Source organism: Ochotona curzoniae, unplaced genomic scaffold, assembly GCF_017591425.1.
Source record: "Ochotona curzoniae isolate NIBS_2020 unplaced genomic scaffold, NIBS_Ocur_1.0 contig_908, whole genome shotgun sequence".
In the NCBI taxonomy this organism is placed as follows: Eukaryota; Metazoa; Chordata; class Mammalia; order Lagomorpha; family Ochotonidae; genus Ochotona; species Ochotona curzoniae.
Window position 1 is genome coordinate 2,868,642 of NW_024466607.1, and position 25,367 is coordinate 2,894,008.

Here is a 25,367-nt window from a genome sequence, read left to right on the forward strand (position 1 = left end):
AGGCCACAGGGGTAGCAGGGGTGACAGGTTCTGGGGTCTCACTCCTTTTTTCCTATGCCCATCTAGGCCACGGTATTCTAACTGAAGCGTCCTAATGTACATTCCTAAAAGCATTTGCTTTCCATATTCTAAATATGAAAGTTCAAAGGGATCTGGCTCAATTCAAGTAGCTAACATGCAAAACTAAGGAAATACCTTGAAGTTTTAGGAGGCAAGGACGCCCCGAATCTGCAGAGTGAAAAACATGGCCTTTGGAAAAGGAAAATATATTTTCAAAAGTGGAACTACCCATTGTAGCTTTTTAAATGCCATTCATTCAGAAAAGGGAAGCAGCAGGAATAAGACCTTGAACATGACTCATTTGCATATCTGTTTAAGTGAGGATTTTTATTCATTCAATTCATGGTGCTGCGAAAATAAAGATAACAGTGGTATTTCTTATATCTAAGTCTGCAGAAATTACTTCTCATATATATATCTTAGATTTATACTGAGGTGCCTCTGAGAATACATGTTAATTTTCCTAGTATTGATGATAGATTTTTACTTACATGATCTTAAACATTGAAATACTGTGTTAGCTTTCCAGCCATACTATGAGCGAACAGTCTGAAGCCGAACTTTTTAGTCTTGATTCTAATTCAGTTACATGAAAGCTAAAGTGTAAAACTGCTACACTTCTTTATATTGGACATTATAGAATAAATCACTCATTAGATACATATTGGCACAGTCAATTTCTGATTATTTAGTTTCAGCTTCAGCCAGCCCCGTAACCCAGGAAACGTAAAGCTGAGGGAATTTAGATGCGTGTGCAGTGTGACTCCACCCTACGTCATGACTCCACCCCCCGTCATGACTCCACCTATGTCATGACTCCACCCCCCGTCATGACTCCACCCCACGTCATGACTCCACCCCGTCATGACTCCACCCCCCATCATGACTCCACCCTACGCCATAACTCCACCCCACGTCATGACACCACCCCACGTCATGACTCCACCCCACGCCATGACTCCACCCCGTCATGACTCCACCCCCCATCATGACTCCACCCCCCGTCATGACTCCACCCCCAGTCATGACTCCACCCCCATCATGACTCCACCCTACGCCATAACTCCACCCCACGTCATGACTCCACCCCAGTCATGACTCCACCCTACGCCATGACTCCACCCCCCGTCATGACTCCACCCCCATCATGACTCCACCCCACGTCATGACTCCACCCCTACGTCATGACTCCACCCCTATGTCATGACTCCACCCCCATCATGACTCCACCCTACGTCATGACTCCACCCCTACGTCATGACTCCACCCATCATGACTCCACCCTACGCCATGACTCCACCCCTGTCATGACTCCACCCCTACGTCATGACTCCACCCCCATCATGACTCCACCCCTACGTCTTGACTCCACCCCCCGTCATGACTCCACCCCCATCATGACTCCACCCCACGTCATGACTCCACCCCATGTCATGACTCCACCCCCCATCATGACTCCACCCCTATGTCATGACTCCACCCCCATCATGACTCCACCCCCCGTCATGACTCCACCCCCCCATCATGACTCCACCCCCGTCATGACTCCACCCTACGCCATGACTCCACCCCGTCATGACTCCACCCTACGCCATGACTCCACCCCCCGTCATGACTCCACCCCCGTCATGACTCCACCCCTACGTCATGACTCCACCCCCCATCATGACTCCACCCCCCGTCATGACTCCACCCCACGGGACCCTCCACGTGAAGCTCAGGCCTGGGGAGGGGTCAGAGGTGATTTTCAGGGAAGTTGTCACAGATGCAAAAGAAGGTATCTTAGACTAAATATGCTCAGCCAGGAGAAGACAAATATTATAATTGCAATGAGATTTACATTAGAGGAGAGACAGGCATGAAGGGTTTGGAGTTCTTTGAAGAACTGAGAAGTTGTGCATTACCAACAGTCAGACTGCTTGAAAGGACGAAACGGAGATTGGAAATAAGAAGATTGGTGTGGAAAATTGGAATTGCACCATGGAAGTCCCTTTCCACCATGCTAATGATTTTGACTTTCCTTTTAAGAAGACTGACTTTCTGTGTGAAGGTTTTAAGTATGGAAGTGATTTTGGTCGGGCTGCTAGTTTAGAAAAGCCATTTCAACATGAAGAAGAAACTGCAGATAAACGCTGCGTTGCTGTCGGTGGGAGGACAGGTTCTGAGTGCCGTGTGGTTCCAGGTGAAAGATGCTGGCAGTCTCTAACATGCAGAGAAATCCGCCAAATGATGAGATTTGAGATTAACTTGAGCAGGTATCAGAGTTGCTTGGCTGTGGAGAAGAGTGAGGATGAAGAGCCAGGTATGTGAATTAACTGTCTAGAATCTGCAGCAGTGGCGAGCAGTGCGGCAGTCTAAGGGAGGATCGGAAGGAAGAGCTGTGAAGTGAGAGCGGTGAGCTCCTCAGGAGCATCTGAAGTTTATCTTTTTTTAGAAGTCTGAAGTTGAAGTTTAGACCTGTGGCTTTTAAAGGAGTGAGATTGGAGCTGAGGCTCAACATTTTGCAGTTATCAAGAAATGAAGGACATGGTACTCCCCAGTGCAGTCGTGTGGAGGATTAACTCTGAAACTTGGGGACCACAAGATTTAATTTAGAAATTAAATAAAAGTCAGAACCCTGGATAGAAAGTGCAATGTGCTTTTGGTATGTGGCTTGCAAATGTGCTTAGCAACCTAGAGACTTTGTGGGAACCAAGATAGAAAAGGAGAGGTCTGCAGGATCAGAGTGTGGGGAGATTCACTAACAGTTAAGCCAGAGTCACCCACTGGATATCAAGAAGGGGGTCAGAGCGAAGTCGCCCGGAACAGCCACAGCAGAGGGACGTGGGCTGAGGCCAGATTGCAGTAGGTTGAGGGCTAAAAATGAGCCGAAAAGGAAGACACGAGGCAGAAGCACAGTCCTCTGAATTGGGTTTGAAGGCAGTGGGCGTGTGCAAGGACACAGATAAGTCAGACTTCCCCCTTGCACCTGAAGTACCCCACCCCAAGGAGTTGAAAAGTTCTTGTTTGGGTTTTTAAAAATATTCTACTTGATATGCAGCAACTAAGAGGGAAGGATAAAAGGAGAAAAGAGAGATCTTCCATCTATTGGTTCTACGCAAATGCTCACAGTAGTCAGGGCTGAGCCATGTGGAAGCTGGGAGCCAGGAGCTGTTTGGATCTCCAGCTTGAATCTCAGGGACACGAGGACTTGAGCCAATATCTTCTGCCTTGTCGGGTGCACACCAGCAGGAAGTTGGATGGGAAGCAGAGGACTACAATTGCAACCAGACACTAACACGAGATGTGGGTGCAGCAAGCGGCAGCTGCACCAAGCCCCCACACTCTTGCTCCTTTAAATTACTTTTTAACTGTCACTTAAGTGTAATTTACATTTTATAGAATCCAGGAATGTAAAGTGCACGATAAAACTCAGGGACTTTTTATAAAATTATAAAGCTGTACAATCATCACCACAAACCAATATTGTATCCATTGCCCTGTGACGCCCGTAGGTGTCGTAACGGTGATTCCATGCCCACACTCAACCCAAGCATGCTAACCCACTGACTGTATGCCAACCATTCATACGCTCTTATATTCATCATATTCATACAGGAAGCCTACAGTTCAGTGATAAGTTTGTTTTTGTGCAAAAAAAACTAAATTGGCATCCATGCATTTGTTTTTTCATTTCCCATTCACATTTCAAAAGCTGCTCATATGCTTAGATTTCGAACTATGTTTGTACCAAAATAAGATTGTCTTTTAATTTCATTTTTTATGAATTTTGAGAAATACTCTTATGCGGTCTTCCGAGTCTGGATTCTTTCACTTCCTGTATGGGTGATGTGTGCCCTTTTGGTCCATCTGTCACCATTTCATGATTTTTTGCTGCTGAATTTGTTGCTTTGCCACATTCTGTATGTCCATTCATCATTTGCTGGGTACCTGAGTCATCGTCACAGTTTGAGCATCATTTGTGCTTGATGCTGTGGTGAACTTCTATGTACTAATCTTTATGTGATGTGTAATTCCGGTGATGTGTGTGAAAAATGTTCATGTTGAACATTTTTAGAACCTTCTTTCCTGAGTAGCTGGATGATTTTGCATTCATGTTATCCCATGTCTGCCCGTACGAGCTCAAGTTTCATTTGCTGTTATAATGGCATTACTCATTTAGACTCAGAGGGAAGAGGAGTTTATCTTTTATGGAGAATGGGTGGAGTCTGCAGCTTCCAAGTTTTGTGCATTTTGGTGCAGATGTTGAATGGTGAATGATCATCAGCCCACCCCCTAGTGGTGGTACTCAGTGCTGCTGTGCGGTTAGCTTGAGTGTAGGGTTCTGGCCTGCTTCACAAGCTGCATCTCAGCAGCGCCTGCTTGCTTGGAGTATGCAGCTGGTGGAATTATGGCCAGAAAAATGCAGAGTAGACACCAAAGACCAGTGGGCCAGACGGCGCCAGTCCATGCACTCTGGCATCGGGTCACTACAGACGGGGCTATGTCCCACCAGACACATAAGATCCATTAGCTATGAAGTTTGAAAACGTGGTTGGATTTCCACCAAACTGCTTCCTTATCTTTTCAATGGGGATTAGGATGACATTAATTTCAGAGAAAGGTTGCGATGACTGAATGAAGCTGTGCGTAAAGTACCTTGCTCGGTTTGACCTGGATTCAGCCTTCAGGAAGCACTGGGCGTTCATACTTAGCGATGAACTGGAAGTGGCCAAAGGCAGAGTGAAGCAGTGGAGTGCAGCTTTATTCCTTAAGTTTATGTATCCATTTTTCTTTTGCTGGTATTATGCTTATGTTCTCTAAGTTGAGGTCTAAATTTTAGAACAAAAACGTTTGATTTGATCTTGTAGAATCATAGTAGAAGCAGCAGCGTCCCTTCCTTCCACTGATGTTGGCTGACAGTGGATCAGGAGGTCTGCCACCATCTCCCTGTGTGCACCTGGATGTCAGAGGAAAAGATCTCAGACGTCCTGTGCGGCCCGCCTCGCTCACCCTGTGCCGCGGGGAGGTCATGTGTCGGTCTGCCGCTGCCGGGAGGACCATGCTCTCAGTTCCTTGTGGACACTCACATGGACAGAGGCTCAAGTGGAGGCGAGCTGACAAACAGCCCAGACCACAGGAGCGCTCCTGCTCTGTCAAAGGAGCCAGATCAGACCAAGACCAGCCCAGTCTGATGGTTCCTGCAGTCACTCGTCCATCGGTCGTTCATGGACTGAAGGTAACCACGTGGCTTTCCTGCGCCCAGCCTCCACACTCTCACCGCCCGTTCCCACTTCCCTGGTTGCATTTTGCCTCAATAAAGCCAAATCTTCTCTAGGATTTCATCCGTGTAGACGAATGTGCACCTATCCTTCTTCCCCTTTTCTTTCTTTCTTTCTTTCTTTCTTTCTTTCTTTCTTTCTTTCTTTCTTTCTTTCTTTCTTTCTTTCTTTCTTTTCTTTCTTTCTCTCTCTCTCTCTCTCTCTCTCTCTCTTTCTTTCTTTCTTTCTTTCTTTCTTTCTTTCTTTCTTTCTTTCTTTCTTTTTAGTGCAGCTGGCTAAGATTGTTTGGAATTTATTCTCCAGTAGCGGTCATTAAGTTGTTCATTTTAATGAGGTGTTTAAAGGGAAACCTGTTGCCAGAGAAGAAAGCAGCTTACTAAATGCAGCCAAGCACTGATGCAAGGAGCCACCCAGACACCCTGTGGACAAGGTTCTCTCGTACACGGGAGAAGGCAGCATCGTGCACCCATGTCGCATCGTCTAGCTTCCCAGCCTACTGCAGCCACTGTTGCCTGGGAGACGAGTCTGTGGGAGTGGAACCGTGATGTGAGTGTGTGTACTGGGCAGCGCTGTGCTCTGCTCGGAGCAGCCAGCATGTGTGCTCCACACAAGCCCCACAGAGCAGAAGGTCCCCCTGCTTTCTGCCATGTGCACGGGGCCGGATGCTTCCAGTGCCAGCAGATGTTCAAGGTGTCGGTGTGGTCTAGGACTTGAACAGCAAGTCAGAGTCCAGAAACGTAGCCATGTCGGTCTTCAGTACACCGATGCTGTGCACTCCACAGAGACTTTCTTATTCCCTTCCTAATAGAACTCAGAGTCCCTAAACGAATAGGACATGATGCACAAACACATTTGCCTGTTGCCCGTCTCCTGAGTTCACAATGCAAATCTCAGAGCAGGCACTGAAGCACCAGGAGACTGTGTGTCACACTCTGCCTGGCTCCTCCTCATGAAGCCAAGACTTTGAGCTTCGTCATAGCTCAGCAGGGGACTGAGGACAATGATGGACATCACACGCCATGCTTGGGCCACGTCTTCCATGTGCTTTGCCTTGTACTCAATATTGCCGGATGTTAGTCCATGAAAATAGCTTCCTCTACTTTTTCCCCCTATAGAAAACTGGCCCTCCATTTAAAGAACATTGCTAATGTAACCCAAGCCAAAAGGTTTCATTCAGGGGCTGTGGCTGTGTTGGAGGCTGAGCCTCTGCATTGCAGCATCCCATGGGGAAGTGGCTCATGTCCCGGCTGCTCCCTTCTGATCCAGCTTCCTGCCTGTGGCCTGGGAAAACAGCTGAGGATGGCCCAAGGGCTTCTTCCTTGGGAGGCCTGGAGGAAGCTGCTGGCTGCTCGTTTTAGATCAGTTTAGCCCTAGCTGTTGTAGGCACTGGGAAAGTGAACCAGCAGATGGAGGATTTCTCTGTTCTTTTCTCTGTGCCTCTGCCTTTCAAGTAAAAATATGAAAAAGGGCATAATTCACATTAAGTTATTTAACGGCAGGGTTTAGCATGTGCAGGCACCATGGCAACAGTTAATTCCGTTTGCTACTGGAGATGGTCACAGCCAATCAGCTGTAAACTCTTGCTCGATGTTCAGTGCTGGTATTTCTGTTTTCTCCTATGATTCGCACACCAGGTAAGGCCAGCCCTAGTGCAAGGTACTATTTCTAGATTAGCAGCAACAATGATAACGCCGAAACTTGGAGCAATTATGCACCTTGCCTGAGCTTACAAAGCTTGTTGCAGCTTCACCACACTGCTGTGTCACAGCCCTTCCTCACCACACTCCTGCAGTTCAACCCTTCCTCATTGCTCCTTCTCTTCATTATATTTTTAAGATTTATTTGTTCTTATCGGAAAGGCAGGTCAGATTTGCAAGGAGAAAGAGAGTCAGCGAGAAACATCCCCCATCTGTTGGTTCACTCTCCAAATGGCTGCAATGACCGAAGCTGGGCTAATCTAACGCCAGGAGCCAGGAACTTCTTCCGGTCTCCCATGCAGATGCAGCATCCCGAGGCTTTGACCATCTTCTACTGCTTCCCAGTCCGTAAAGCAGGGAACTGCATGGGAAGTGGAGAAGCAGACATGAGCCAGCACCCATGGGGGAGCCTGCTGCTTGCAAGATGAGGATTTAGATACTGAGCCATCGCGTTGAGCCCACCACTCCTTCACCTTCGCTTATTGCTCCCTGGGCTGACATTCTAAACGAGTTCTCTCAAGTGTCTGCAAATGTGTAAATATTTCACATTGGATTTGAAACATGAGAGTATGTAAAGTGTGTGTTTATATCAATAAGTGCCTGTTCCTGCACTTAATGAAGTCCTGTAGTCCCTGCTCCCTTCCCCTCTGGGTGTGGGCAGGAGCGGGCAGGAGCGGGCATGGGAGCCCTTGCCCACCGTTGCCTGGAATTGCAGGCTTCTTGCTATTGTAAATGAATTATGGATCCCCCTAAAGTAATTAGCATAGACGGCGTTGTTCAGCTGAATTTTAAACTAATTAATCTGACCTAATTCCTGTCAAAAATCATTAGGGTAAAATATGTCCTCCTTGAGCCACTCTGTGCGGCCCTGTGCTGACACGCAGCCTGCATTTGTGCACCCTGCTCTTGTATCCAGGCACCCTAGACATGCAGGTTTCTGCCAACAGTCAGCCTCGGCACTCTTGTGTGCTACCTCACTGGATTCTACATGTGAATAAGGTCAGGAGGCCGTGATGACCTCAGGGCACCCGTGTGTGACATCACAGGCCGGTGTGATGTCACACCATGGTCCTGATGTCACAGGCCTCACTGTTGAAACCGATGAAGCTATCCGTCTTCTCCAGGAGGCTGTGGGATATAGCTCTGTGTCCCCGTCCCGGCACCTTCACATGTCCTGACATAAAATTCATGACAGGATCTGGTGACACCCGCACTCCCTCCCCCAACGCCCAATATGGGTTTTGTAAAATGTCCTCAGTGAGCAAGTGAAAGTGATGCATGCAATGGTGCAGCCCTTCCGTGTCTCTGGGAAGTTCATGTTGCACAAGTAAATAGACAAGCTTTGACCTCACTGAGGTGAGCGAAGAGACCCAATGGGTCTAGCCAGAATGTTCTTGGCTGCCAGGGGGTACCAAGAATGTTGGCCTGAGCCCTGCTCGCCTCGCACTGCCCCCTCTGTGGCTGTAGGCTGGGGACTGCTTGCAGAGTAGCCACGTTGCATCCCCTATGGTTCAGAGTTAACCGTTTCTCTGTTAAACCTACCAGCCCTCCCCACCCCCTTCCCAGTGAGTTTCCAGGCAACCAGTAAGCACGGAATTACACTAAGTCCTCAATCTCAAGGCTGCAGTGTGAGATTTTGTTGCATATTTGTTGCTTATTTATAGGAACTGCAGCAGAAAATTCATTAATTCTGTGTAATCCTCAGTACCTCGGTGGTTTGGTTCAAAGCCCCAAGGCCTCTAGCCCTGTTTCCCGGGTTTAAATCAGGCCAGCACGTGAGGCTGAAGGTTTTCTGAGCTCTCAGTTGGATTCCCAGAGCCTGAATTTGTACACTGTCCAGTTGTTGGTGATCATTCAGCATTTGAGAGCAATTTTTTAGGAAATTAAACATTTCAGAATCTCCTCTTTTGGTTGAAGAAGCTATGGGAAACCTATATTGACTTCATGTGTCCTGCACAGTTGTGAATAACCAACTAAATGCATGGACAAACTACAGCTGAACTGGTGCTTTCTCTATGTCAGGAGCCACGAAGGGTGCCTTGGGCATCCACAGTCAGCTGCCCAACTTGGCAGAGGGCTTGTCCTCCCTTGAGTCCTACCATGGAGAAGGAGCCAAGGACTCTGCTGCCAGCCCACTTGGCCTATGAGTGCCACCAGCCCGCTTGGCATGAGGGTGCCACCAGCCCTGTTGGCCTGCAGGTGCCGCTACCTTCATTGTCTCAGAACCAAGTGGGCAGGAGCACCTTTGCCCTTCCCAGACGACGCCCTAAGGTCTGCCTGTCTTGTCTTCCAAATGTCTCCCAGCATTGCTTTCCTCTACTTCCTGGAGATAAGTCAACATTTCCCCTGGTGGAAGGGTGGTGAGATACCTTGGTACAGCCTCCATCCCCAGTGACTGTGTGGTGTGCCACCTCCCCAGGGGTAGCAGGACCAGTGAAACCTTGTCAGTCCCTGGGTAGAATTTGATCCCACAGCTAATACCCCACCTGACTATCAAAGTATCGTAACTGAACTCTTGGGCTAGGGTGCCTTCATTTATTGCAAAAGTCAGAAACCCTTGACTGCCCAGTGTGAGCCACAGACTCTTTCTCCCAGGAGTCCAAGATGAGAATGGCTGTTTTAGGCTGGCAGGGAAACTGATGCGTTTCCAACTGTTGCAGTAATCCTTTAATTATGTATGTATGTAGAAAGAAATGCAAATGAAGAATTTATTTACTATGGGGTGTGTACTCCATGGAAGGTTGAAATTATTGCAGGGCAGACACGTTTAATTTCTCTGTTATTTTCAAATGTTTAGGAAAAAAGGAATCTAGATGTTATACAAGGAAACTGCACTCAGAGGAAACTAGTGGACTCTGTAGGCTCATTTGCTTCTTAAAATGCCTGCTTCTCCCCCTTTGAGTTCTAAGGGTACAGAGGAAACAGTTCACTTAATCCTTTCAGAGGCGTGAGGAAATGTCATTCCTAGCTAATGCTACTATCCACTTCAATATATTAAGTATTTAGTGTGGCTACAAACCAGGTTAGCATCTACTTTTTTAGCCAGTTTTACAGTGAAAGTTAACATCTCTGCAGATTATTCTGTCAAAGGAAATATGTAAGGCAGCAATTTGTCATGAATGGTAGCTCTCATGTCACCCAGTAAGGAAGGGAGCAGTTGCCCGTCCGCCAGAATTGTTAAGCAGCTCAGCCCAGCTCCTTCCTTCCCACCTAACTACTACAGATAGGTTGAAAACTTGATCTTTAAGATTGAAGGACTTTCGCATGTAAGCAGAAATGCTGAGTTTTAGGCTTTATATTTTGTAAGTTCAAGCAAATTGAATTGCTGCAGTATACGAGAGAGAGAGAGAGAGAGAGATAGAGAGAGAGAGAGAGAGAGAGAGGGAGAGAATCTCTTCCTTCACTCTTCTTTCACTCAACTCCACTTTCCGGTATTCATTTAGTTCTTATTTGTGGTAGTCCCTGGTTCTTTCTCATTCTACTGTACAAATATTTCACATCTCATTTGCCCGCAGGAAGATCACAGAGCTTGTTCATGTTGGTGTGAACGGCATGTGGAGTTTGCCGAGGAAGCACAGTTCTGGGTAGCTGCCTACCCATGTCTCAGCTCACGTGTGTGGAGTTCCATCCCCTTAGATTTCAACTGTGTTTAGTATGACCCAACACCTGTGTTCCTGCGGAACTGTGAAGATATTCTGCCATGAAAATGGTTGAATCAGGAGGGCTGGCTAACAGCCTAGAAACAAACATACTGTATTGGCATTTTAGTTTGTTCCTGAATGGACTAAGCTGAGTACCATCCTAAATTGTAGAGATGAATGGCCAATCAGTCCACCCTTTGCAAGGCACTCTGCTGACTTCTTGGTTTGGCACTTGATAACAAGTGTGAAGCAATGCCGTCTTCCTCTAAAGATGGCATTCCATCTACCGATTTTGTTTGTTGTTCTGCACTTGTTTTTTGTTCATTCAGGTGCTTTTTTTCATGTCACAATATATGATGTTCCCTTTCTCTGGAATATTCTTATTTTAAAGCCTCACATGGTTAACTCCTTTTGTATCATGACAGCTACAACTCAACTCAGAAGTCTGCTATGCCCGTCCCACCTGCCCAAGGTCTTATACCTTTGATATGTTTTTGGTTGTGGAATTTATCAGCGTAGTAACCCAGTGTAGGTCTTACCTCATTCACTGTTTTCTAGACCCTTCCCTTCCTTAGTTGAGGTCTGTTCACTGAGAATATTGTGCTTTGTTTATTTGCTTTTGAGTGTGTTCTTCCTAGTGTCTTGAATGAATTTTTCCGTAATAGTTGCTAACTAGGAATCAAAGGAAGGAAGGATGGGGAGCCATATTCATGTAGGTCAGGAAGTAAGAAACACTTCACATGAAGCAGAAATTTTGTAATTGTGCACAGCAGGTAGGTATTTGATAGTTGTGCAGTCAGATTTCCTGTGGAGACTACAAAAACTTCCAACTCTACCAAACCACTCCAGGTCACTAAATAAGCAGAGAGCCCCACGTTCTCAGAAAGTAGAAAAGGATCCTGGTACCCAGGATAGCGTGTGAGCATCATGCCGGTTGTCAGTGTACTTCTGTCCCAAACTGTCTAGCCCTGAATTTTGTTCTGATTAATGTGCATCTCACAGAAAGAATCTCAGTGAAATGTGACCTGATATTCTAGCCTCCATGGAAACAGAGGGGGAGAGTGGGTCAGTGGACACCGTTGTCAAAGAACAAAGCAGGAACTCCAACTCTGGAAGACATCGGAGAGCAGCAGTCAGTATTTTCTGACGTTAATTTGGAGGAAGCTGGGTGATGTCCAAACTTGAACTGAGCAGAGTGATTGGGTAATGCTAGGAGAATTCAACATCTTGTCAAACTCTACAGAATCCCTTCTGCTCACCACCACTGTAACCACAGACACAAGGCAGACGCTTCATCATCCTGACAACAGGTGCCAGGTGTGCACAGTGGCTCTCCCATCACCCTCTGAATAAGACCCACAAGGTGTGTATGGTTTCCAAGCACAAGATGCACAGTCACTTAAGTCTCTTTCCATCCTGACCGCAGATGCAGCAGATGCAGCAGTGTTTGCCAAGCAGCACTGTAGCAGCAGATACGTGCTGTGTTTCAGCATATGACCCTGTCCGCACTGCAGCAGCAGGCACTAGCTGTGCAGCATCAGTTATGCCTGTTTCCGTCTCAACAGGCACAACATGTGCAGGATCATTTGAACCTGTTACCATCAGTAGTATGTGTAAGAGCTCAGGAGAATGTGTGGCAAAATGTGTCCAGCTACGGCCCCAAGAAACCAGAGCTTTTACAATGACAACATAGGTGTAAGTGGCAAGAGTCGGACAATGCGTTGGCCATAAAGTTACTCTTGTGTTTGTCAGGTGACAAGAGGAGAGGGGAGGCTTCAGCAGGAAGGTAGCATAAGATATGTGGCTATGGGCAGAGAAGCCGTCTAAGTGGCTGTACAATATTCACAATATGCAACAGTTTTTTCGGTAAACTATTTTACTCATTTAGGCCACTACTTTTTCTCTAAGAGAGTAACTGTAATTTTACTCTGTTAGATGCTAAGGGAAATGGCTCACTTTATGGACAGCTTGGCAAGAATATAAAGTAAGAAAAGAGGGCATGAACTGTGTCCTGTAGGTATATAATTCCTTTCCCAAAGTTATCACTGAGGAAATAATAAAATGGAGCAACCCGGGAAATCCAGGAAAATTATATGACAAAGTAGTCAATAAAATGCCTGGGGTGCTGGGGGAAATGTGAGCATTTTTGGTGAAAAAAAAAATAGTCTGATCTGATGATTGCAATGTCAAAACAGAGCAGAGAATCTGGGGCAGGAAATGGCCTGTCCCGCAGGGGAGCTGCTACCGGGAGCTGCACTGTCATCTGCTCAGCAGTGGAGTTAGTATCTTTCTTCCCCTTCTCTCAATTAAAAAAAAAATCTGAAATCAGACAACTTTGCAAAGCTGCGTAATCTCCCTCCTAAAACCCCGCATCCTTCAGCACCAATAAATCAAGTTTCAAGGATGGTTCTACGAGAACAGTTCCTTTTGCTACTTGCCAAAGGAGTTTCGGCTTCCCATTGCCCTGACCTTGTAGTTCACATGGTGGTCCTGAATGGGTTCTCCTTGAGGATTCAAGAAGCACGAGGCAGCCCTGGAGCCTGTTTGCTCTGAGAGGGGGCTCGCCATTTTCCTACCCATCTCCAGGAACAAGAGTGGGGCCCTTTCTACTGGGGTAGAGCTGGGAACCAGCACACGTGACCTGTGATCATCCTAAAGTTGCCCAGCAGGTCCCCAGCTCTGAGCAAAGGAGGGTCCGTGTCAGTGCACACTTCACAAGGTGTATCATGTTCTCCTCGGGGGACGAGAGCTGAACATGCGTGCTCTTACTTCACAGAGGAGAGTTGGAGGCAGAGAGGCAATTGCCAAGACACACACATCCTGTGATTCTGCAGGACAGGATGATATTCCCAAGCGGGTGAACTCCTTGTCTTCCAGGCGGGCTCACTGTGGCCCTAGGAGGAGAGACGAGTTACACAGCATGCTGCTTTGTGCCTGTATGTTGTGAGCATGTCCTGAGTACCAACTGCACCCCTGCCCAGCACTTCCTTAGGTGCCACTGAGAAGATGGTATGAAACACTTGACTCTCACACCCAGGACTGTGCCGTCAGGTGAGCAATCAAGGTGAGAAGGCTGACGGCGGTTAAGGTAGTAGAGTCAGGGCGAGGCAGTCTCCCTGATTAATGACACTGGATGGTCAGGTTCATCGGGCTTGTCATAAGACACTGAGCACCTTAGCATTTCTGCCATAGTTGTGGGTGATTCAATCGCAAGTTTTCTTCTTGTTTTAGAATCCGGACTTGGACACTAGAAGCAAAGCTGCTCATCACTGAGATAAGCTTTGGTGGAGTGTTTCTTGGAGAAGGGACTGTGTTGTTTCTTATGTTTAAAAAATCAGTTTGAAGATTTCTTGACTCCCATGGAATGCTTGTGCGTTTTCATGATGTATGGAGTCATATTTCTATATATGCACGGCATACACAGGCCATTTCACAGGAAGTGGTGGCTGCTTCCAGCTGAAGGAGTGGCATCTCTTCATCCATGCAGTGCTATGGTTTCCCTGTAAATGCTGCTCCATGGGGTTTTTGTTCTCACCAACTGGCCTGATGTGACGGCGTAAATGAAAACAGGTGTTTCCATGATGGGCAGTGTGTGTCAGTGCTATGAGGTCTTGGTCGTATCCATTTCCTAATGCTGAATAACAAACAGCCTGTAACTGAGTGAGAACTTCAGCAGTCCCTGGACCTGCAGCTTGGGCAGGCTCAGTGGTAGTGACTCATTGCTGCCCCATGCAAAGCCAAGTTGAGTGGGAGCTGGGCATCCATTTCCAAGAGGGCGCATTGAATGGCTAGCAATCTCCAATGGCTGTCGGCCGTGAACTTGGTTGGAGTTGTGACCTGCAAAAGCTTTTCTGCCTTCCCAATAGTATCTATGGTCTACTTCCTGTGTCACCTCCCTAGGGCTCCTCAGTAAGTTCCCCCAAAGCACAAGGCAAGCCCTCGAAGGCTCTTTACTCTAGCTTCCAGTCAGGACTGGTGCTGTCACAGTTGCAAGCCCACTGAGACTCAGGGGAGAACACAGACCCCAGATCTCTCTTCCAGAACAGTGTCAATGTCATGGTCTGGGAGTGGCGCATCTGCCACAAGAGCAGGTTCCACTTTTATCATGCATCTAACATGGCATCAGACACAGTTTTGCTACTTAAGAAATGCTTGTTCATTGAATGAAAACATTCGGCTGATGGAAATAAATTAATAAATGATTATGTTGCCTGGTAATCACCCATTCCATCTGACAATAATGTGGGGTGTGGAGTTGCGATATTTGGCTTTGAAACTGTACCTTTATTCTGGGCGCTGACTCAGGTGTAGATGGTTGATACTGGGTTGGCACATTCCTTGGGAGTTACCCCCCCAAAAAAGCAAAAGGTGATTACAAAGCAAGATCAGTCGTGCCTTTGAGACTGGTGATTTGAATAAGTGAGGTTGAATTTGATTGTAAAGATTTATCAAGTCATCACAGAATATCATAAGAAGGAAAATGGTCCTGAAAGAGGAAAATAATGGATGATGAACTGGTCCGGTTCAGATGCAGGAACAGTATGATGACAAGCAATCCAGCGGCTTCGAGGGAGCAACAGCCAGAAGCAGCCGCAGCAACACTACATTTAATTAATGAACAGTAGCAGAAGAGGCTGCTCCAGACAGATGAGAGACAGCAATTGAGGCTGAGCCTCCTGGGAGATGCTGCGTGCCCGGAGTACTTCTGTGTGCGATGTGATTAAAATAATCAAGGAGAGCATTGAGTGCTGAATCATGGACTGAAAGGGTTGTGTGCCCCTCTCTGAATCTGCAGCAAACATCTCTTGAGCGTGGGGAAGGACACCGATGCAGGGGCACCGCTCTCAGAGGTTACTGAAGTGCCTCAGCTCTTCTCCCTTGCAATCTGATGCACTTTTGCCCATCTGAGGGTAAGCTGCCTTGGCTGTAGAACATGTTCAGGGAGGGAGGGAGCCATGTCGCTGCTGGTTAGAGACACACACAGCACACGCTGCAGTTCTAGTCTGAGTCCTGGCCAATCCATACTTTGTTTGTCTTCCTGATAATGTGTTTGGGAGACAGCCAATGATGATGGTAATTGCTTGGGTTGCCTCCGGCCGGAGTTCCTGAGGCCTGCCTTGGGCCTGGCTCAGCTCTAGGTGTTGCTGGCATTTGGAGAATGAACCAGAAGATGGAAGATCCCTCTCTCTCTCTGTGTCTCTCACGTCCTCTCTGTCACTTTACCTTTGATAGATATTTTTAAAATATCTTTCAAGATGAAATTAAATTCAATTTATTATAGCCAAGATGTGGGACCAACTTATGTGCCCATAACCAATTAATGGATACAGAAAATGTCGTCTAGCTCTGAAATATTATGGAGACACAAAGAATATAACCCTGAAATTTGTAGCCACTGTGTTGGAACTAGCAGTTATTACGTTGTGTGAAATAAGTCAGCCATGTAAACCTGAAGTATAGCTTTTTCTCTCTTGTGTGGAAGCTGAGTGTGTTGATTTCACAGAAGGGAATGGTTGAGTAGTAGTTATCAGAGGATGGAAGGGGTGGGGACAGAGTGGGTGAAGCACAGTCAGTGTGCTTGAACACTCCACGTTGTGTGTGTCATGAAATGTCACATAATTAAGTTCAGTTATTTTTCAGTTAATTGTGATTGTTTTAAAAGATTGTTTCATCTAAGACATTATGCACTTTAAATCCTCCTGGGGTGAAATTACATCAAGTCGAAAGTCTGTCTGTGTTGTCTAATTTGTAAACAAATTGGAATATGAAATCCGCTTTCATTGGCGTGGTGCAGAATCTGGTTAAAGTTACTGAAGCTGGTATGCTGTGTCCCTGGTGGCAGTCATTGCCCATAGGACACACTCCGGTGGGAGAGCTTACTCCAGCTGTTACCCTGGAATGACTGCTGACGTGGTAGGACGGTCCGTTATTATACTGCTGGTTTGGGGAGGTGACCATACGGAACCTGAGGTGACCCCCAAAATCAGAAGTGAAAAGATGTGGTCAGCAGCAAATGTGGATATGTCCACACCTGACCTCGATGTCACAAGTGGCAGTCCAAACGCAGGTGCAGCGACAGTATTATGTGTCATGACCTAAATCGATTCTGTGTTCAGCTTTGAGTTCTGAAGGCATCACATCTCACCCATGCAAACAAACACTCCAACATCTACGATGTCTGGATCGCTTCTGGTCTCAAGCATCTTGGATGCAGGAGCCTCAGCCTGCAGGTTCTTGAGCTCCTCTGCCGCCTCATCCCCAGCCTGTGCCCCTTCAGTCCCCAGCAGCACGTGTGACTAGACTGTCCTCAGAGTGGCTGGACCTGAGTCTCTGCAGCAGATTCCTCCCTTGTGGTGATGAGAAGGTCCATGCTGGCCTGGGCCGGAGTGGGACTTATGGCACCACCATCACTCCCCAGTGGAGAACCCGGCCCTCAGACTCAGTCACCGTCACCTGCACTTCACTGTGGCAGCTGTGGCACAGAAAGGTGTCTAATTCAGCATTTCCTTTCTGCCTCTGTGTGTGTGTCCTGTCCCCTCCATTTGTTCTTCTGCTTGTTCTTGGTCCCGCAACGTGTCCTTTTTCTCTGAAGCCCACAGCAGAGTTGGGATCATCTAGCAGAAATGAGCAGTAATCATAGCATTAGTGATATTGATAAGACCTTGCAAATCGCCCCATTCTTCCATCAGTGGTCAGACCAAAAACAAATCCTGAGCTGCATGATCTTGGTCAAATTGCCTGAACTCTCAAAGTCTTAGTTTCGGGGATGTTATATTAGCATAGCAAGCCAACCCTTCATCTTCAGCATCAGTAGCCCATCCGGGCACAGGTTTGTGTCCTGGCTGACCGACTTCTGATCCAGCTCTCTGCTCGTGGATTGGGAAGGCAGTGGAGGATGGCCCAGGTCTCCCTGAAGTCACATGGGAAACCCCAGAAAAGCCCCTGACTTCAGATTGGCTCAGTTCTGGCTGTTGCAGTCATTTGAGAATGAACCCATGGCTGAAAGATCTCTGTCTCTCCTTCTCTCTGCCTTTCAAATAAAAAATAAATTTGTTAACAAAAAACGTAGTTTCTTAATTTTAAACACCCCTCTGTTGTGTTTGCTACAGTGATATGATTTTTGATTAGCTCTTGTCTGAGCGCCCCCACATCTTCCTGCAAAGAGAAGTATGTGTATTGGAGCAGCAATATGAAGTATAACTCTTCAAATAACCCCTCCAGCCAGCCCAAGCCCTTAGCCTCCCAAGGGGCTAATCTGGCTGAATAACAGTTGCTGAAATTCCAAGTGGCTTTAGCTTAAAAGGTACAAGGTCAGATCTGGTCCCGTCCTAGAAGGCTTACCTGTGATACTAAGTGAAGGCTCCAAATCAGAACTCTGCTTTGCTGCCTAGTGATCGGCTTATCCTGGAAGCTTTATGGAATAACCCTAGCATGTTTACTATCTCTTGGGACTTTATTAGAGGATGCTTTAAAAATATCTTTTCGCCATATCTATAGCACAAGAGAAGGTGAGAACCTCACAAGCTTTGCAGGAAAAATAGATCAGAAACTATTTTTTTTCTAAATAAGGAACTTATTTTCATGGTGCCTGGTCTCTCTGACCTAAATTGCAGTAATTCAGTATGTGCGAAATTACCTTTTCTAGGACAAGAAGATCATAGCAAAAAATGGAGGGGAAATGGTGAGAGAAAGGAGAGGATCTGAGATGTCAGCCAGAGTTCAGGCTGCCCAACAAGAAGTCTGCCACTAATAAGAAACTAAGTAGTTATGATAAAATGAATCAGAAATGGAAACTCCTAATGAGAAGAACTAGTAATTATCTCCCCTGGGTGGCTGTGTTTAGGGCAGTCAGGAGGTCTTTTGGGAACAAAAATAAAAGGATGCTGAGGCCAAAAAATGGCATCTAATTGAGCTCTGTATTTCCGAGACTTACTTTATTAAACTTTTTTATCACCCTGGCGTCCGTAGCGATGGTGTCATAGATTTATTTCTGTAATTAAGTGGATGGTTGTTTACTAGTAGAAGTAAGGCTGGCATGAAAAGACACAAAGGGTACTATGGTTCAGACTCTATGAATTATTAGTGAGGGCTGATGCGTGGGCTTGCGACTGGCTCTTCTGCAGGTTCACGCATCATGTTTTGGTCAGAATGCTTTGAGCAGAACAAGAATATCATATCGGCAACCATCCTCCCCATCCCCTCCTCTCCCCTTCCCTCCCCTTCCCTCCCCTTCCCTCCCCTTCTTTTCCTTCCTCTCCCCTTTCCTCCCCTCCTTTCCCCTCCTCACTCCTCCCCTCCCCTGCTTTAGCATCAGTCATGAAGATATTACAGAAAACAAGCTTTCCTAATGTTGTAGCCAGCACCTCAGCCGTGTGAGTTGACCGCTGTGGTGCGGTCACTGGCAGGTGTCACATCGTGGGTGGGAGCTCTACCCTGGGATTTGATGTGTCTGAGTGTCCACCTTGGTATTGCACTACTATGTGTTAGGGGTGGGCGGTGTATCCACAGGCAGCCTCTATGTGAGTCAGCCTGTTGCAGACTTGGTACTTCCAAATGATTGAAGAAACTTCTGAAGATAGCACTGAGTAACTCAGAGGAATTTTTGGGGGGATGAACAACAGAAGGAAGATGCAGTCTTCATGGCACCAAGAAGGTCCAGACGTCCTGCTGACCATCTCCAGCCAGCAAATGATCTTTGAGCTCGTGTATACAAACCGTTCTAGAAGCCATCCCTGCTGACTAATTCAGTTTGAGGACAAAGGATGAAAACATCTCCAGGTTTCTTTTGGAAAGTCCACTGTTCGAGCTTCAGATACAAAGAAGAGTTGAGAGCAGGTCTGCTTGGCTGCCACACTTTTCCTCTTAGTGTTGTGTTTAAACCAAGATCCTACACATCTCAGTGACTTGAAACAGCGAAGATTTTCATGCACAGCACCCATCGTAGCTCAACAGAAGTCTCTGCTTACCATTGTCTTCGCTCAGGGCACTGGGTGATGGACCCTCCCCTTGGGGCTGTCATTGTCACCTTGACAGGCGTGAGAAAAGTGAAGAGTCACCACCCATCTGATAAAGTCTCCAGCTCACATGCTACGTGAAGGGTCATCAGAAAGTCCACTTTAAAATGTTTGCATTGTTAATACCCAGGGATGGATTTCAGCAGTTATTGTAGAAAAATCAGCTTATCCTTTAACTCCATTGTCTGTCGACTGTTTGAAATACCCTCACAGATCAACTGCAAGCTCAGCTTCAGAGCAGGCCTTTTTCCAGGATGTGGCAAAGTGGGAGTGCTTCCTAACCTCCAGTCACTACTACGTTCACAGGTCCTTCTGTCCTAATTAAGAATGTACCCCAAGAACAGGAGTTTTACTGCCGCATGTCACCTCACCCTCTTCCCTCACTCCTCAAAATGAGTAAATAAAGCCTGGTTTCAGAAACACTGAGTTGTGTGCTAGAAAAATCTTCCAGATGATTAGCTACTTCATTTTGCAGAAGTAGATGAAGAAAAGGTGACGTGGTTTTGTTGGATTACTTCTTGTTAGATGATGGCTCTCCAGACTTGTCTGCAAATTTGTGTTTAATCTGTGTGAAAAAATGGCGAAACATACCGTAATAACTACATTTGTTTAAAAATATAGTGCTAATGCATTGTGGGTATACATACAAAAGGTGTAAAATCACAGTAGCAGACAGATACAATTTCCACAGTTTATCACTGCACTATTCCCAATAACCAAAGCATGACCAAAAGGCGTCCATTATCAGATGAACGGGTAAAGAAAATGTGTGATGTATATGCACAATGGGATACTATTCAGCCATAAAAATGAAATCCTGACAGTTGATAACAAAATGGATGGGCCTACAGGATATCATGAGTGGAATTAACCAGACATGGATAGACAGATACCAGAGGTTTAACCTCATGTTGGGGCTGAAACCAGCAATGCTCTGGTGGACACTAGTGCAGGTGGCAGGAATAGAGGGCGTTTGCACACCAAGTGGGAGAACTGGGATGTCCGTCCTAAGTTTGACTAACACATCGCCAGGAGTTAGCCATCAGGGGAGGCTGCTGGGTGCTCGGTAGAGGGGGGACTTTTTGTACTGTTTCACAATTTTGGTAAATTAAAAAGTATTCTGAAGTCAAAAGAAAAAAAAAATGCGTGGCTGACATGCAGAGAATTCACTGCTCAATTCTAAAACGAAGCCCATTTCTCAAAGTGAACCTAATGATTTTGTTTTATTATTATCTTTTTGCTATGTTCAGAAAGTGCTGTTATCGTTCTTGCTTTCAGCGCGTTTAAACAAATTGTCAAACGTATCCAGGTTGGCCACAGGCTAGTGGATGTGTGGGGTAACGCGATTGGAATTTGTTGTAATCTTACTAACATTTACCTTTAAGCTCCTGGTTCATGTCTTCTTAATTCAGTATGCTTTAGGATTTATTACATTTTTATTTTCAGTTTAAGTCTTATTTTCGAAGTGTGGAAACTTTCTCTCTTCTGGAAGAGAATCATTTGAAAAGCTTTGGTATTTGGTTGGTTAAAATAGGGGTGAGGTGAGTGGGTAAGGAGTTAAGAGATAGCTAGTGACACCCACATCTCATATCCTGTATCATCCAGGTTCAAGTGCCTCCTGCACTCCCTACCCAGCTCCCACTGGCGAGGCAGTGAGGTGTCCCAGGTACCTGGGCTCCTCATGTGCACGTGGGCGACCTGGAATGAGTTTCTGGCTCTTGACTGTTATGTGCCCCAACCTGACTATTGTGAGCATTTACAAAGCAAATCAATCGTAGAGAAATCATATCTCTATTGCTCAAGTAAATAAAATAAGTGTGCTTTTAGAAGACTATTATACAGCACATATAGCAAACCTCAGTTCAAATGTGCTCAGGATGTGGGAGCATCCTGGACTCCTAAATGAAACCTGCCTTCTGCTGGTGCCTCTACCGGCTCATCAGCTCTGGATCCGGGGTAGGACTTCACGGAGACCAGGGTATCTGAGCTGGCCGTCAGACTAGCAAGATGGGAGTGAAGACTCACACCGATGGAGGAACAGGGCCAGGCCCAGGCAGTGCAGTGACTCAGCTGAGTGAGATTTCTGCCCCCGGTAGACAGGATGATAGAGGCAGCAGGGAGAATGAGGCAAGGGACTGGGGAGATCACCAGTACAAATCAAGGCAGGGTACAGCAACCTAGTGGCTGAAGTCCTCACCTTGCATGCACCAGGAACCCATGCAGATGCCAGTTCATGTCCCATCTGTTCCACTTCCCATCCAGCTTGTGGCCTGGGAAAGCAGTAGAGGATAGCGTAAAGCCTTGGGACCCTACTCCTGCCTGGGAGACCCAGGGGAGGATCCTGGTTCCTGGCTGCAGATCAGCTTAGCTCCAGCCATTGTGGCTGTTTGGGGAGTGAACCAGCAGATGGAAGATCTTTCTCTGTGCCTAGCCTTCTCTCTGTAAATCTGACTTTCCAACAAAAATAAAGAAAATCTTAAAAAAAAATGAGGGCACATTTGAAAACCTAGTTGCATAGGATGGGCTCAAAATCTGTTCCAGTTCTCCCAAAGCATTTTGGGTAGATGGCACCTCACGTGGGACATGGTGTGTTGTTTTTCATTCTGAGACCACAAACACATTGTAACTTTGGCCTCCTTCTTGAGAGCTACAGAATGTTGTAGATTTTTTTGTCCCAAGTTTTGAAAGAATATGATTTTATGTTCATCACTATCTGTGCAGTTACTTACATTTTAAAAAAAAGATTTGTTTTCATTGGCAAGGCAGGTCTACAGAGAGAATGTGGTGGCTGAAGCTGAGTAGATCTGAAGCCAGGAGCTTCCTTGAGTCTCCCATGTGGTGCAGGAGCCCAAGGCTGTGGGCCATCCTTCACTGCCTTCCCAGGCCACAAGCAGGCAGCTGATTGGGAAGTGGATCATCCAGGACATGAACTGTGCCCATATGGGGTCCGGGTGCTTGAAGGGGAAGGGATAGCCAGCTGAGCCATTGCACCGGGCCCTGGATATTTACATTTTATGGGTCAGCAAGGAGTGTTAGGGATATCTAGAATCTCCTGTGAGATATCCTATGGTAAAGTCTGTATGCATCATCATATTGTGTATTAGTTTTCCAGTAGCTGGAAAGTAGCAGGGCATTAATCTCAATAAAACAAATAGTCTCTAATTGCATTTTCATGTTCCATGTAAAAGTTCCTCATATTAATTTATTTCACACTGGCCGTTGCTCTTTAGTTTTAACAGGGGATCTGTAGCTCTCATTGTGGATATTCAGCATCACTTCCTGCGTGGAGCTGGGGAGACCTGGTCCCTGACGTGCCTAACGCTGCCCTCCACTATTGCAGCTCTCGCTTGCCGATATGAGGTGCCAGGTATTCCTTCTTTTAGACCATGGTGCCCCGATTTTCAGCATCTTTATTGGTGCTACAGCCCCTGACCTGGATGGCTTACACCCTGTGCGTGTTGGTCTCTGGGTGAGTCAGGCTTCGCTCTGTGGTGCGGATTTCAGATTGCTGGGTGCCTGAGAGGGTTGAAAGAGTGTGGGCTACAGTGGCAGCACAACATTTTCCTGCCTAGCATCAGAAGGTGATTGGGTTACTAGCAGTGGGCATTCAGTGCTTTGCTGCCTAATGTCTACAGGCTGTCTCCAGCCGTAGGAACAGAGTTCCATGTGCATCTAAGACACAAGTGATGCCTGGACAAAAACATGAAGAGCAGCAGAAAATAAACATCAGCTTGAATTTGTTTGGACAAGGACATTGGCTTTTGGGGAGAAGGCCTCCTTTGCCTGCTGCTGAACTAACTTCCTCTGTCCCCCAAAGGTGATCTGTTAGACCCTGGAGTCCTGGGGTGGGATCAGCGTTGCGTTTTTTGCTCAGAGCTCTGTTAGCAGAGGCCTCCCCTGGTTCCTCCGGTCTGTCCCCCATTTATCCAGTGAGGAAGACCAAGAGCAAGGAATTGCCCTGCTCAGGTTTGTGAATCTGGAAGACGAGGCTATTCGGAGTGCAGAAATGTTCCTCGTGGCACCCTGCCTTCTCTGCTCAGCTTCCCGCAGGTCTCGCCCTCCAGAGATTCCCTGGGGTAGAGCAGGTGTCAGCCTCATCGGCTTCAGAGCTAGAAATGGAGTGAGCATTCCTCGGCTTCTTGGGAAGATGGCATTCATTTCTCTGTTCTTGTTTGGTGATTTAGTAAATTCAATATAAGCCCAAATGGTGAAATATTCCCCGCACAGTTCAATTTAAATGGAGCCTTAAAAGCAAGTGTTTTTGATGTTAAAATAGTTTTTAAACAACTTCTTACGATTTATTGTCACACTAATAAACCCACAAAACATTATTTTGCATCTGACAGCTAAACAAATTACCTTAGTTTTAGAAACATTTATGTGTTTATTTAGTTGAAAGGCAGAGCCACAGACGCAAGGAGCAACTCCCCCTCCTGGGCCATCCCCAGTGGTCTGCAAGGAGCAGGACTGGGCCAGGCTCAAGCTGGGAGCCTGGAGCATTATCCAGACTGCTTCCGAAGGTTGTAGGGGCCGAACCACCCGCGCCGTCTTCAGCTGCCTTTGCCTGCAGCACTGGGGGAAAGCTGGCCCAGAAACGGAGCAGCAGGGACTAGAGTTAGCCCTCAGATATGGAACGCCAGCATGGAGGGTGGTGGCTCTGCCTGCAGCGTCACAGTGCTGCCACTGAACAGAGGAAGTTAAACCCCAGCGTGTCCAATGACTAGCCAGGGCACCTTGACGGAACTTTCCAGGCATTGGTTTCTTCCTCTGTGGCAACCATGTCAACACAGATCTCACAGGATTTCCATAGGAGATTCACAGCACACACCTGTCTGTGTCGTGCAGATCATCGGTCTGACCCTGGTAAAGTGTGCTTCAGTGAGCATGTTGAGTTCATGCAGACATGTAAACACACACGTGGAGAGTGCTTGGCAGAGCAGGTAGAAGACTGGAATACCGGCTGAAGCCCGTGCCTAGAGATGGCCTTCAAAACATGAGTGGAACATACACATAGCGGAAAAAAAAAAACTGCAAAGACTTCCAAAAGTTTTTTCCACTGAAATTAGCCATCTTTTAGAATTCACTTTTCTAGGAATACTTTGAAATGTTGTGTGTGTTTATCACATGAAAAAGAAAGCTGCTGTGAATTAAGTGCATGGGGTACCCGCAGTACTTGCTGGGGTCCTGAGGGAAGTTATCTCCCTGCGGTGCTGGGGAGCTGTGCGCTCAGGGGCAGTCAGAGTCTTCACCATCTGAAGTAGTCAGTGGATTTCCAGGCTACCACGCATCTGTTGAACCAGAATTGCTGACGGGAAGGCCTGTGGATTTGCCATTTTCCCAAGAATTCAGAGGTTGTCTGAAATCTGAAGAACTTGGTTGTTGCTCTACTGGTCTCCTTGGGCAAGTTTCACAGTCTTTCTGTGTCTTGTGATTTGATAGGTAAACATTTTGACCTCAGAGCCAGGGAGCCCTTTCTGAGCTTGAGTTGGCTGGTTGCTGCCAGGGCCCTGAACAACAGCCTGGGAACCTGCATAGCCTTAGCCGGGCCTGGGAATGTCCGTTCCCGCCCACTTTCAGGTGTCGCAGGGCGAAGTAGGCAGTGGATGAGGAGAGAGCACAAGCCCACGCCCAGCACAGACAAGGACAGGTGTTTGCTGTGAAGCTGTTGGAGATGTGACTGTTGTAATGGGAGAT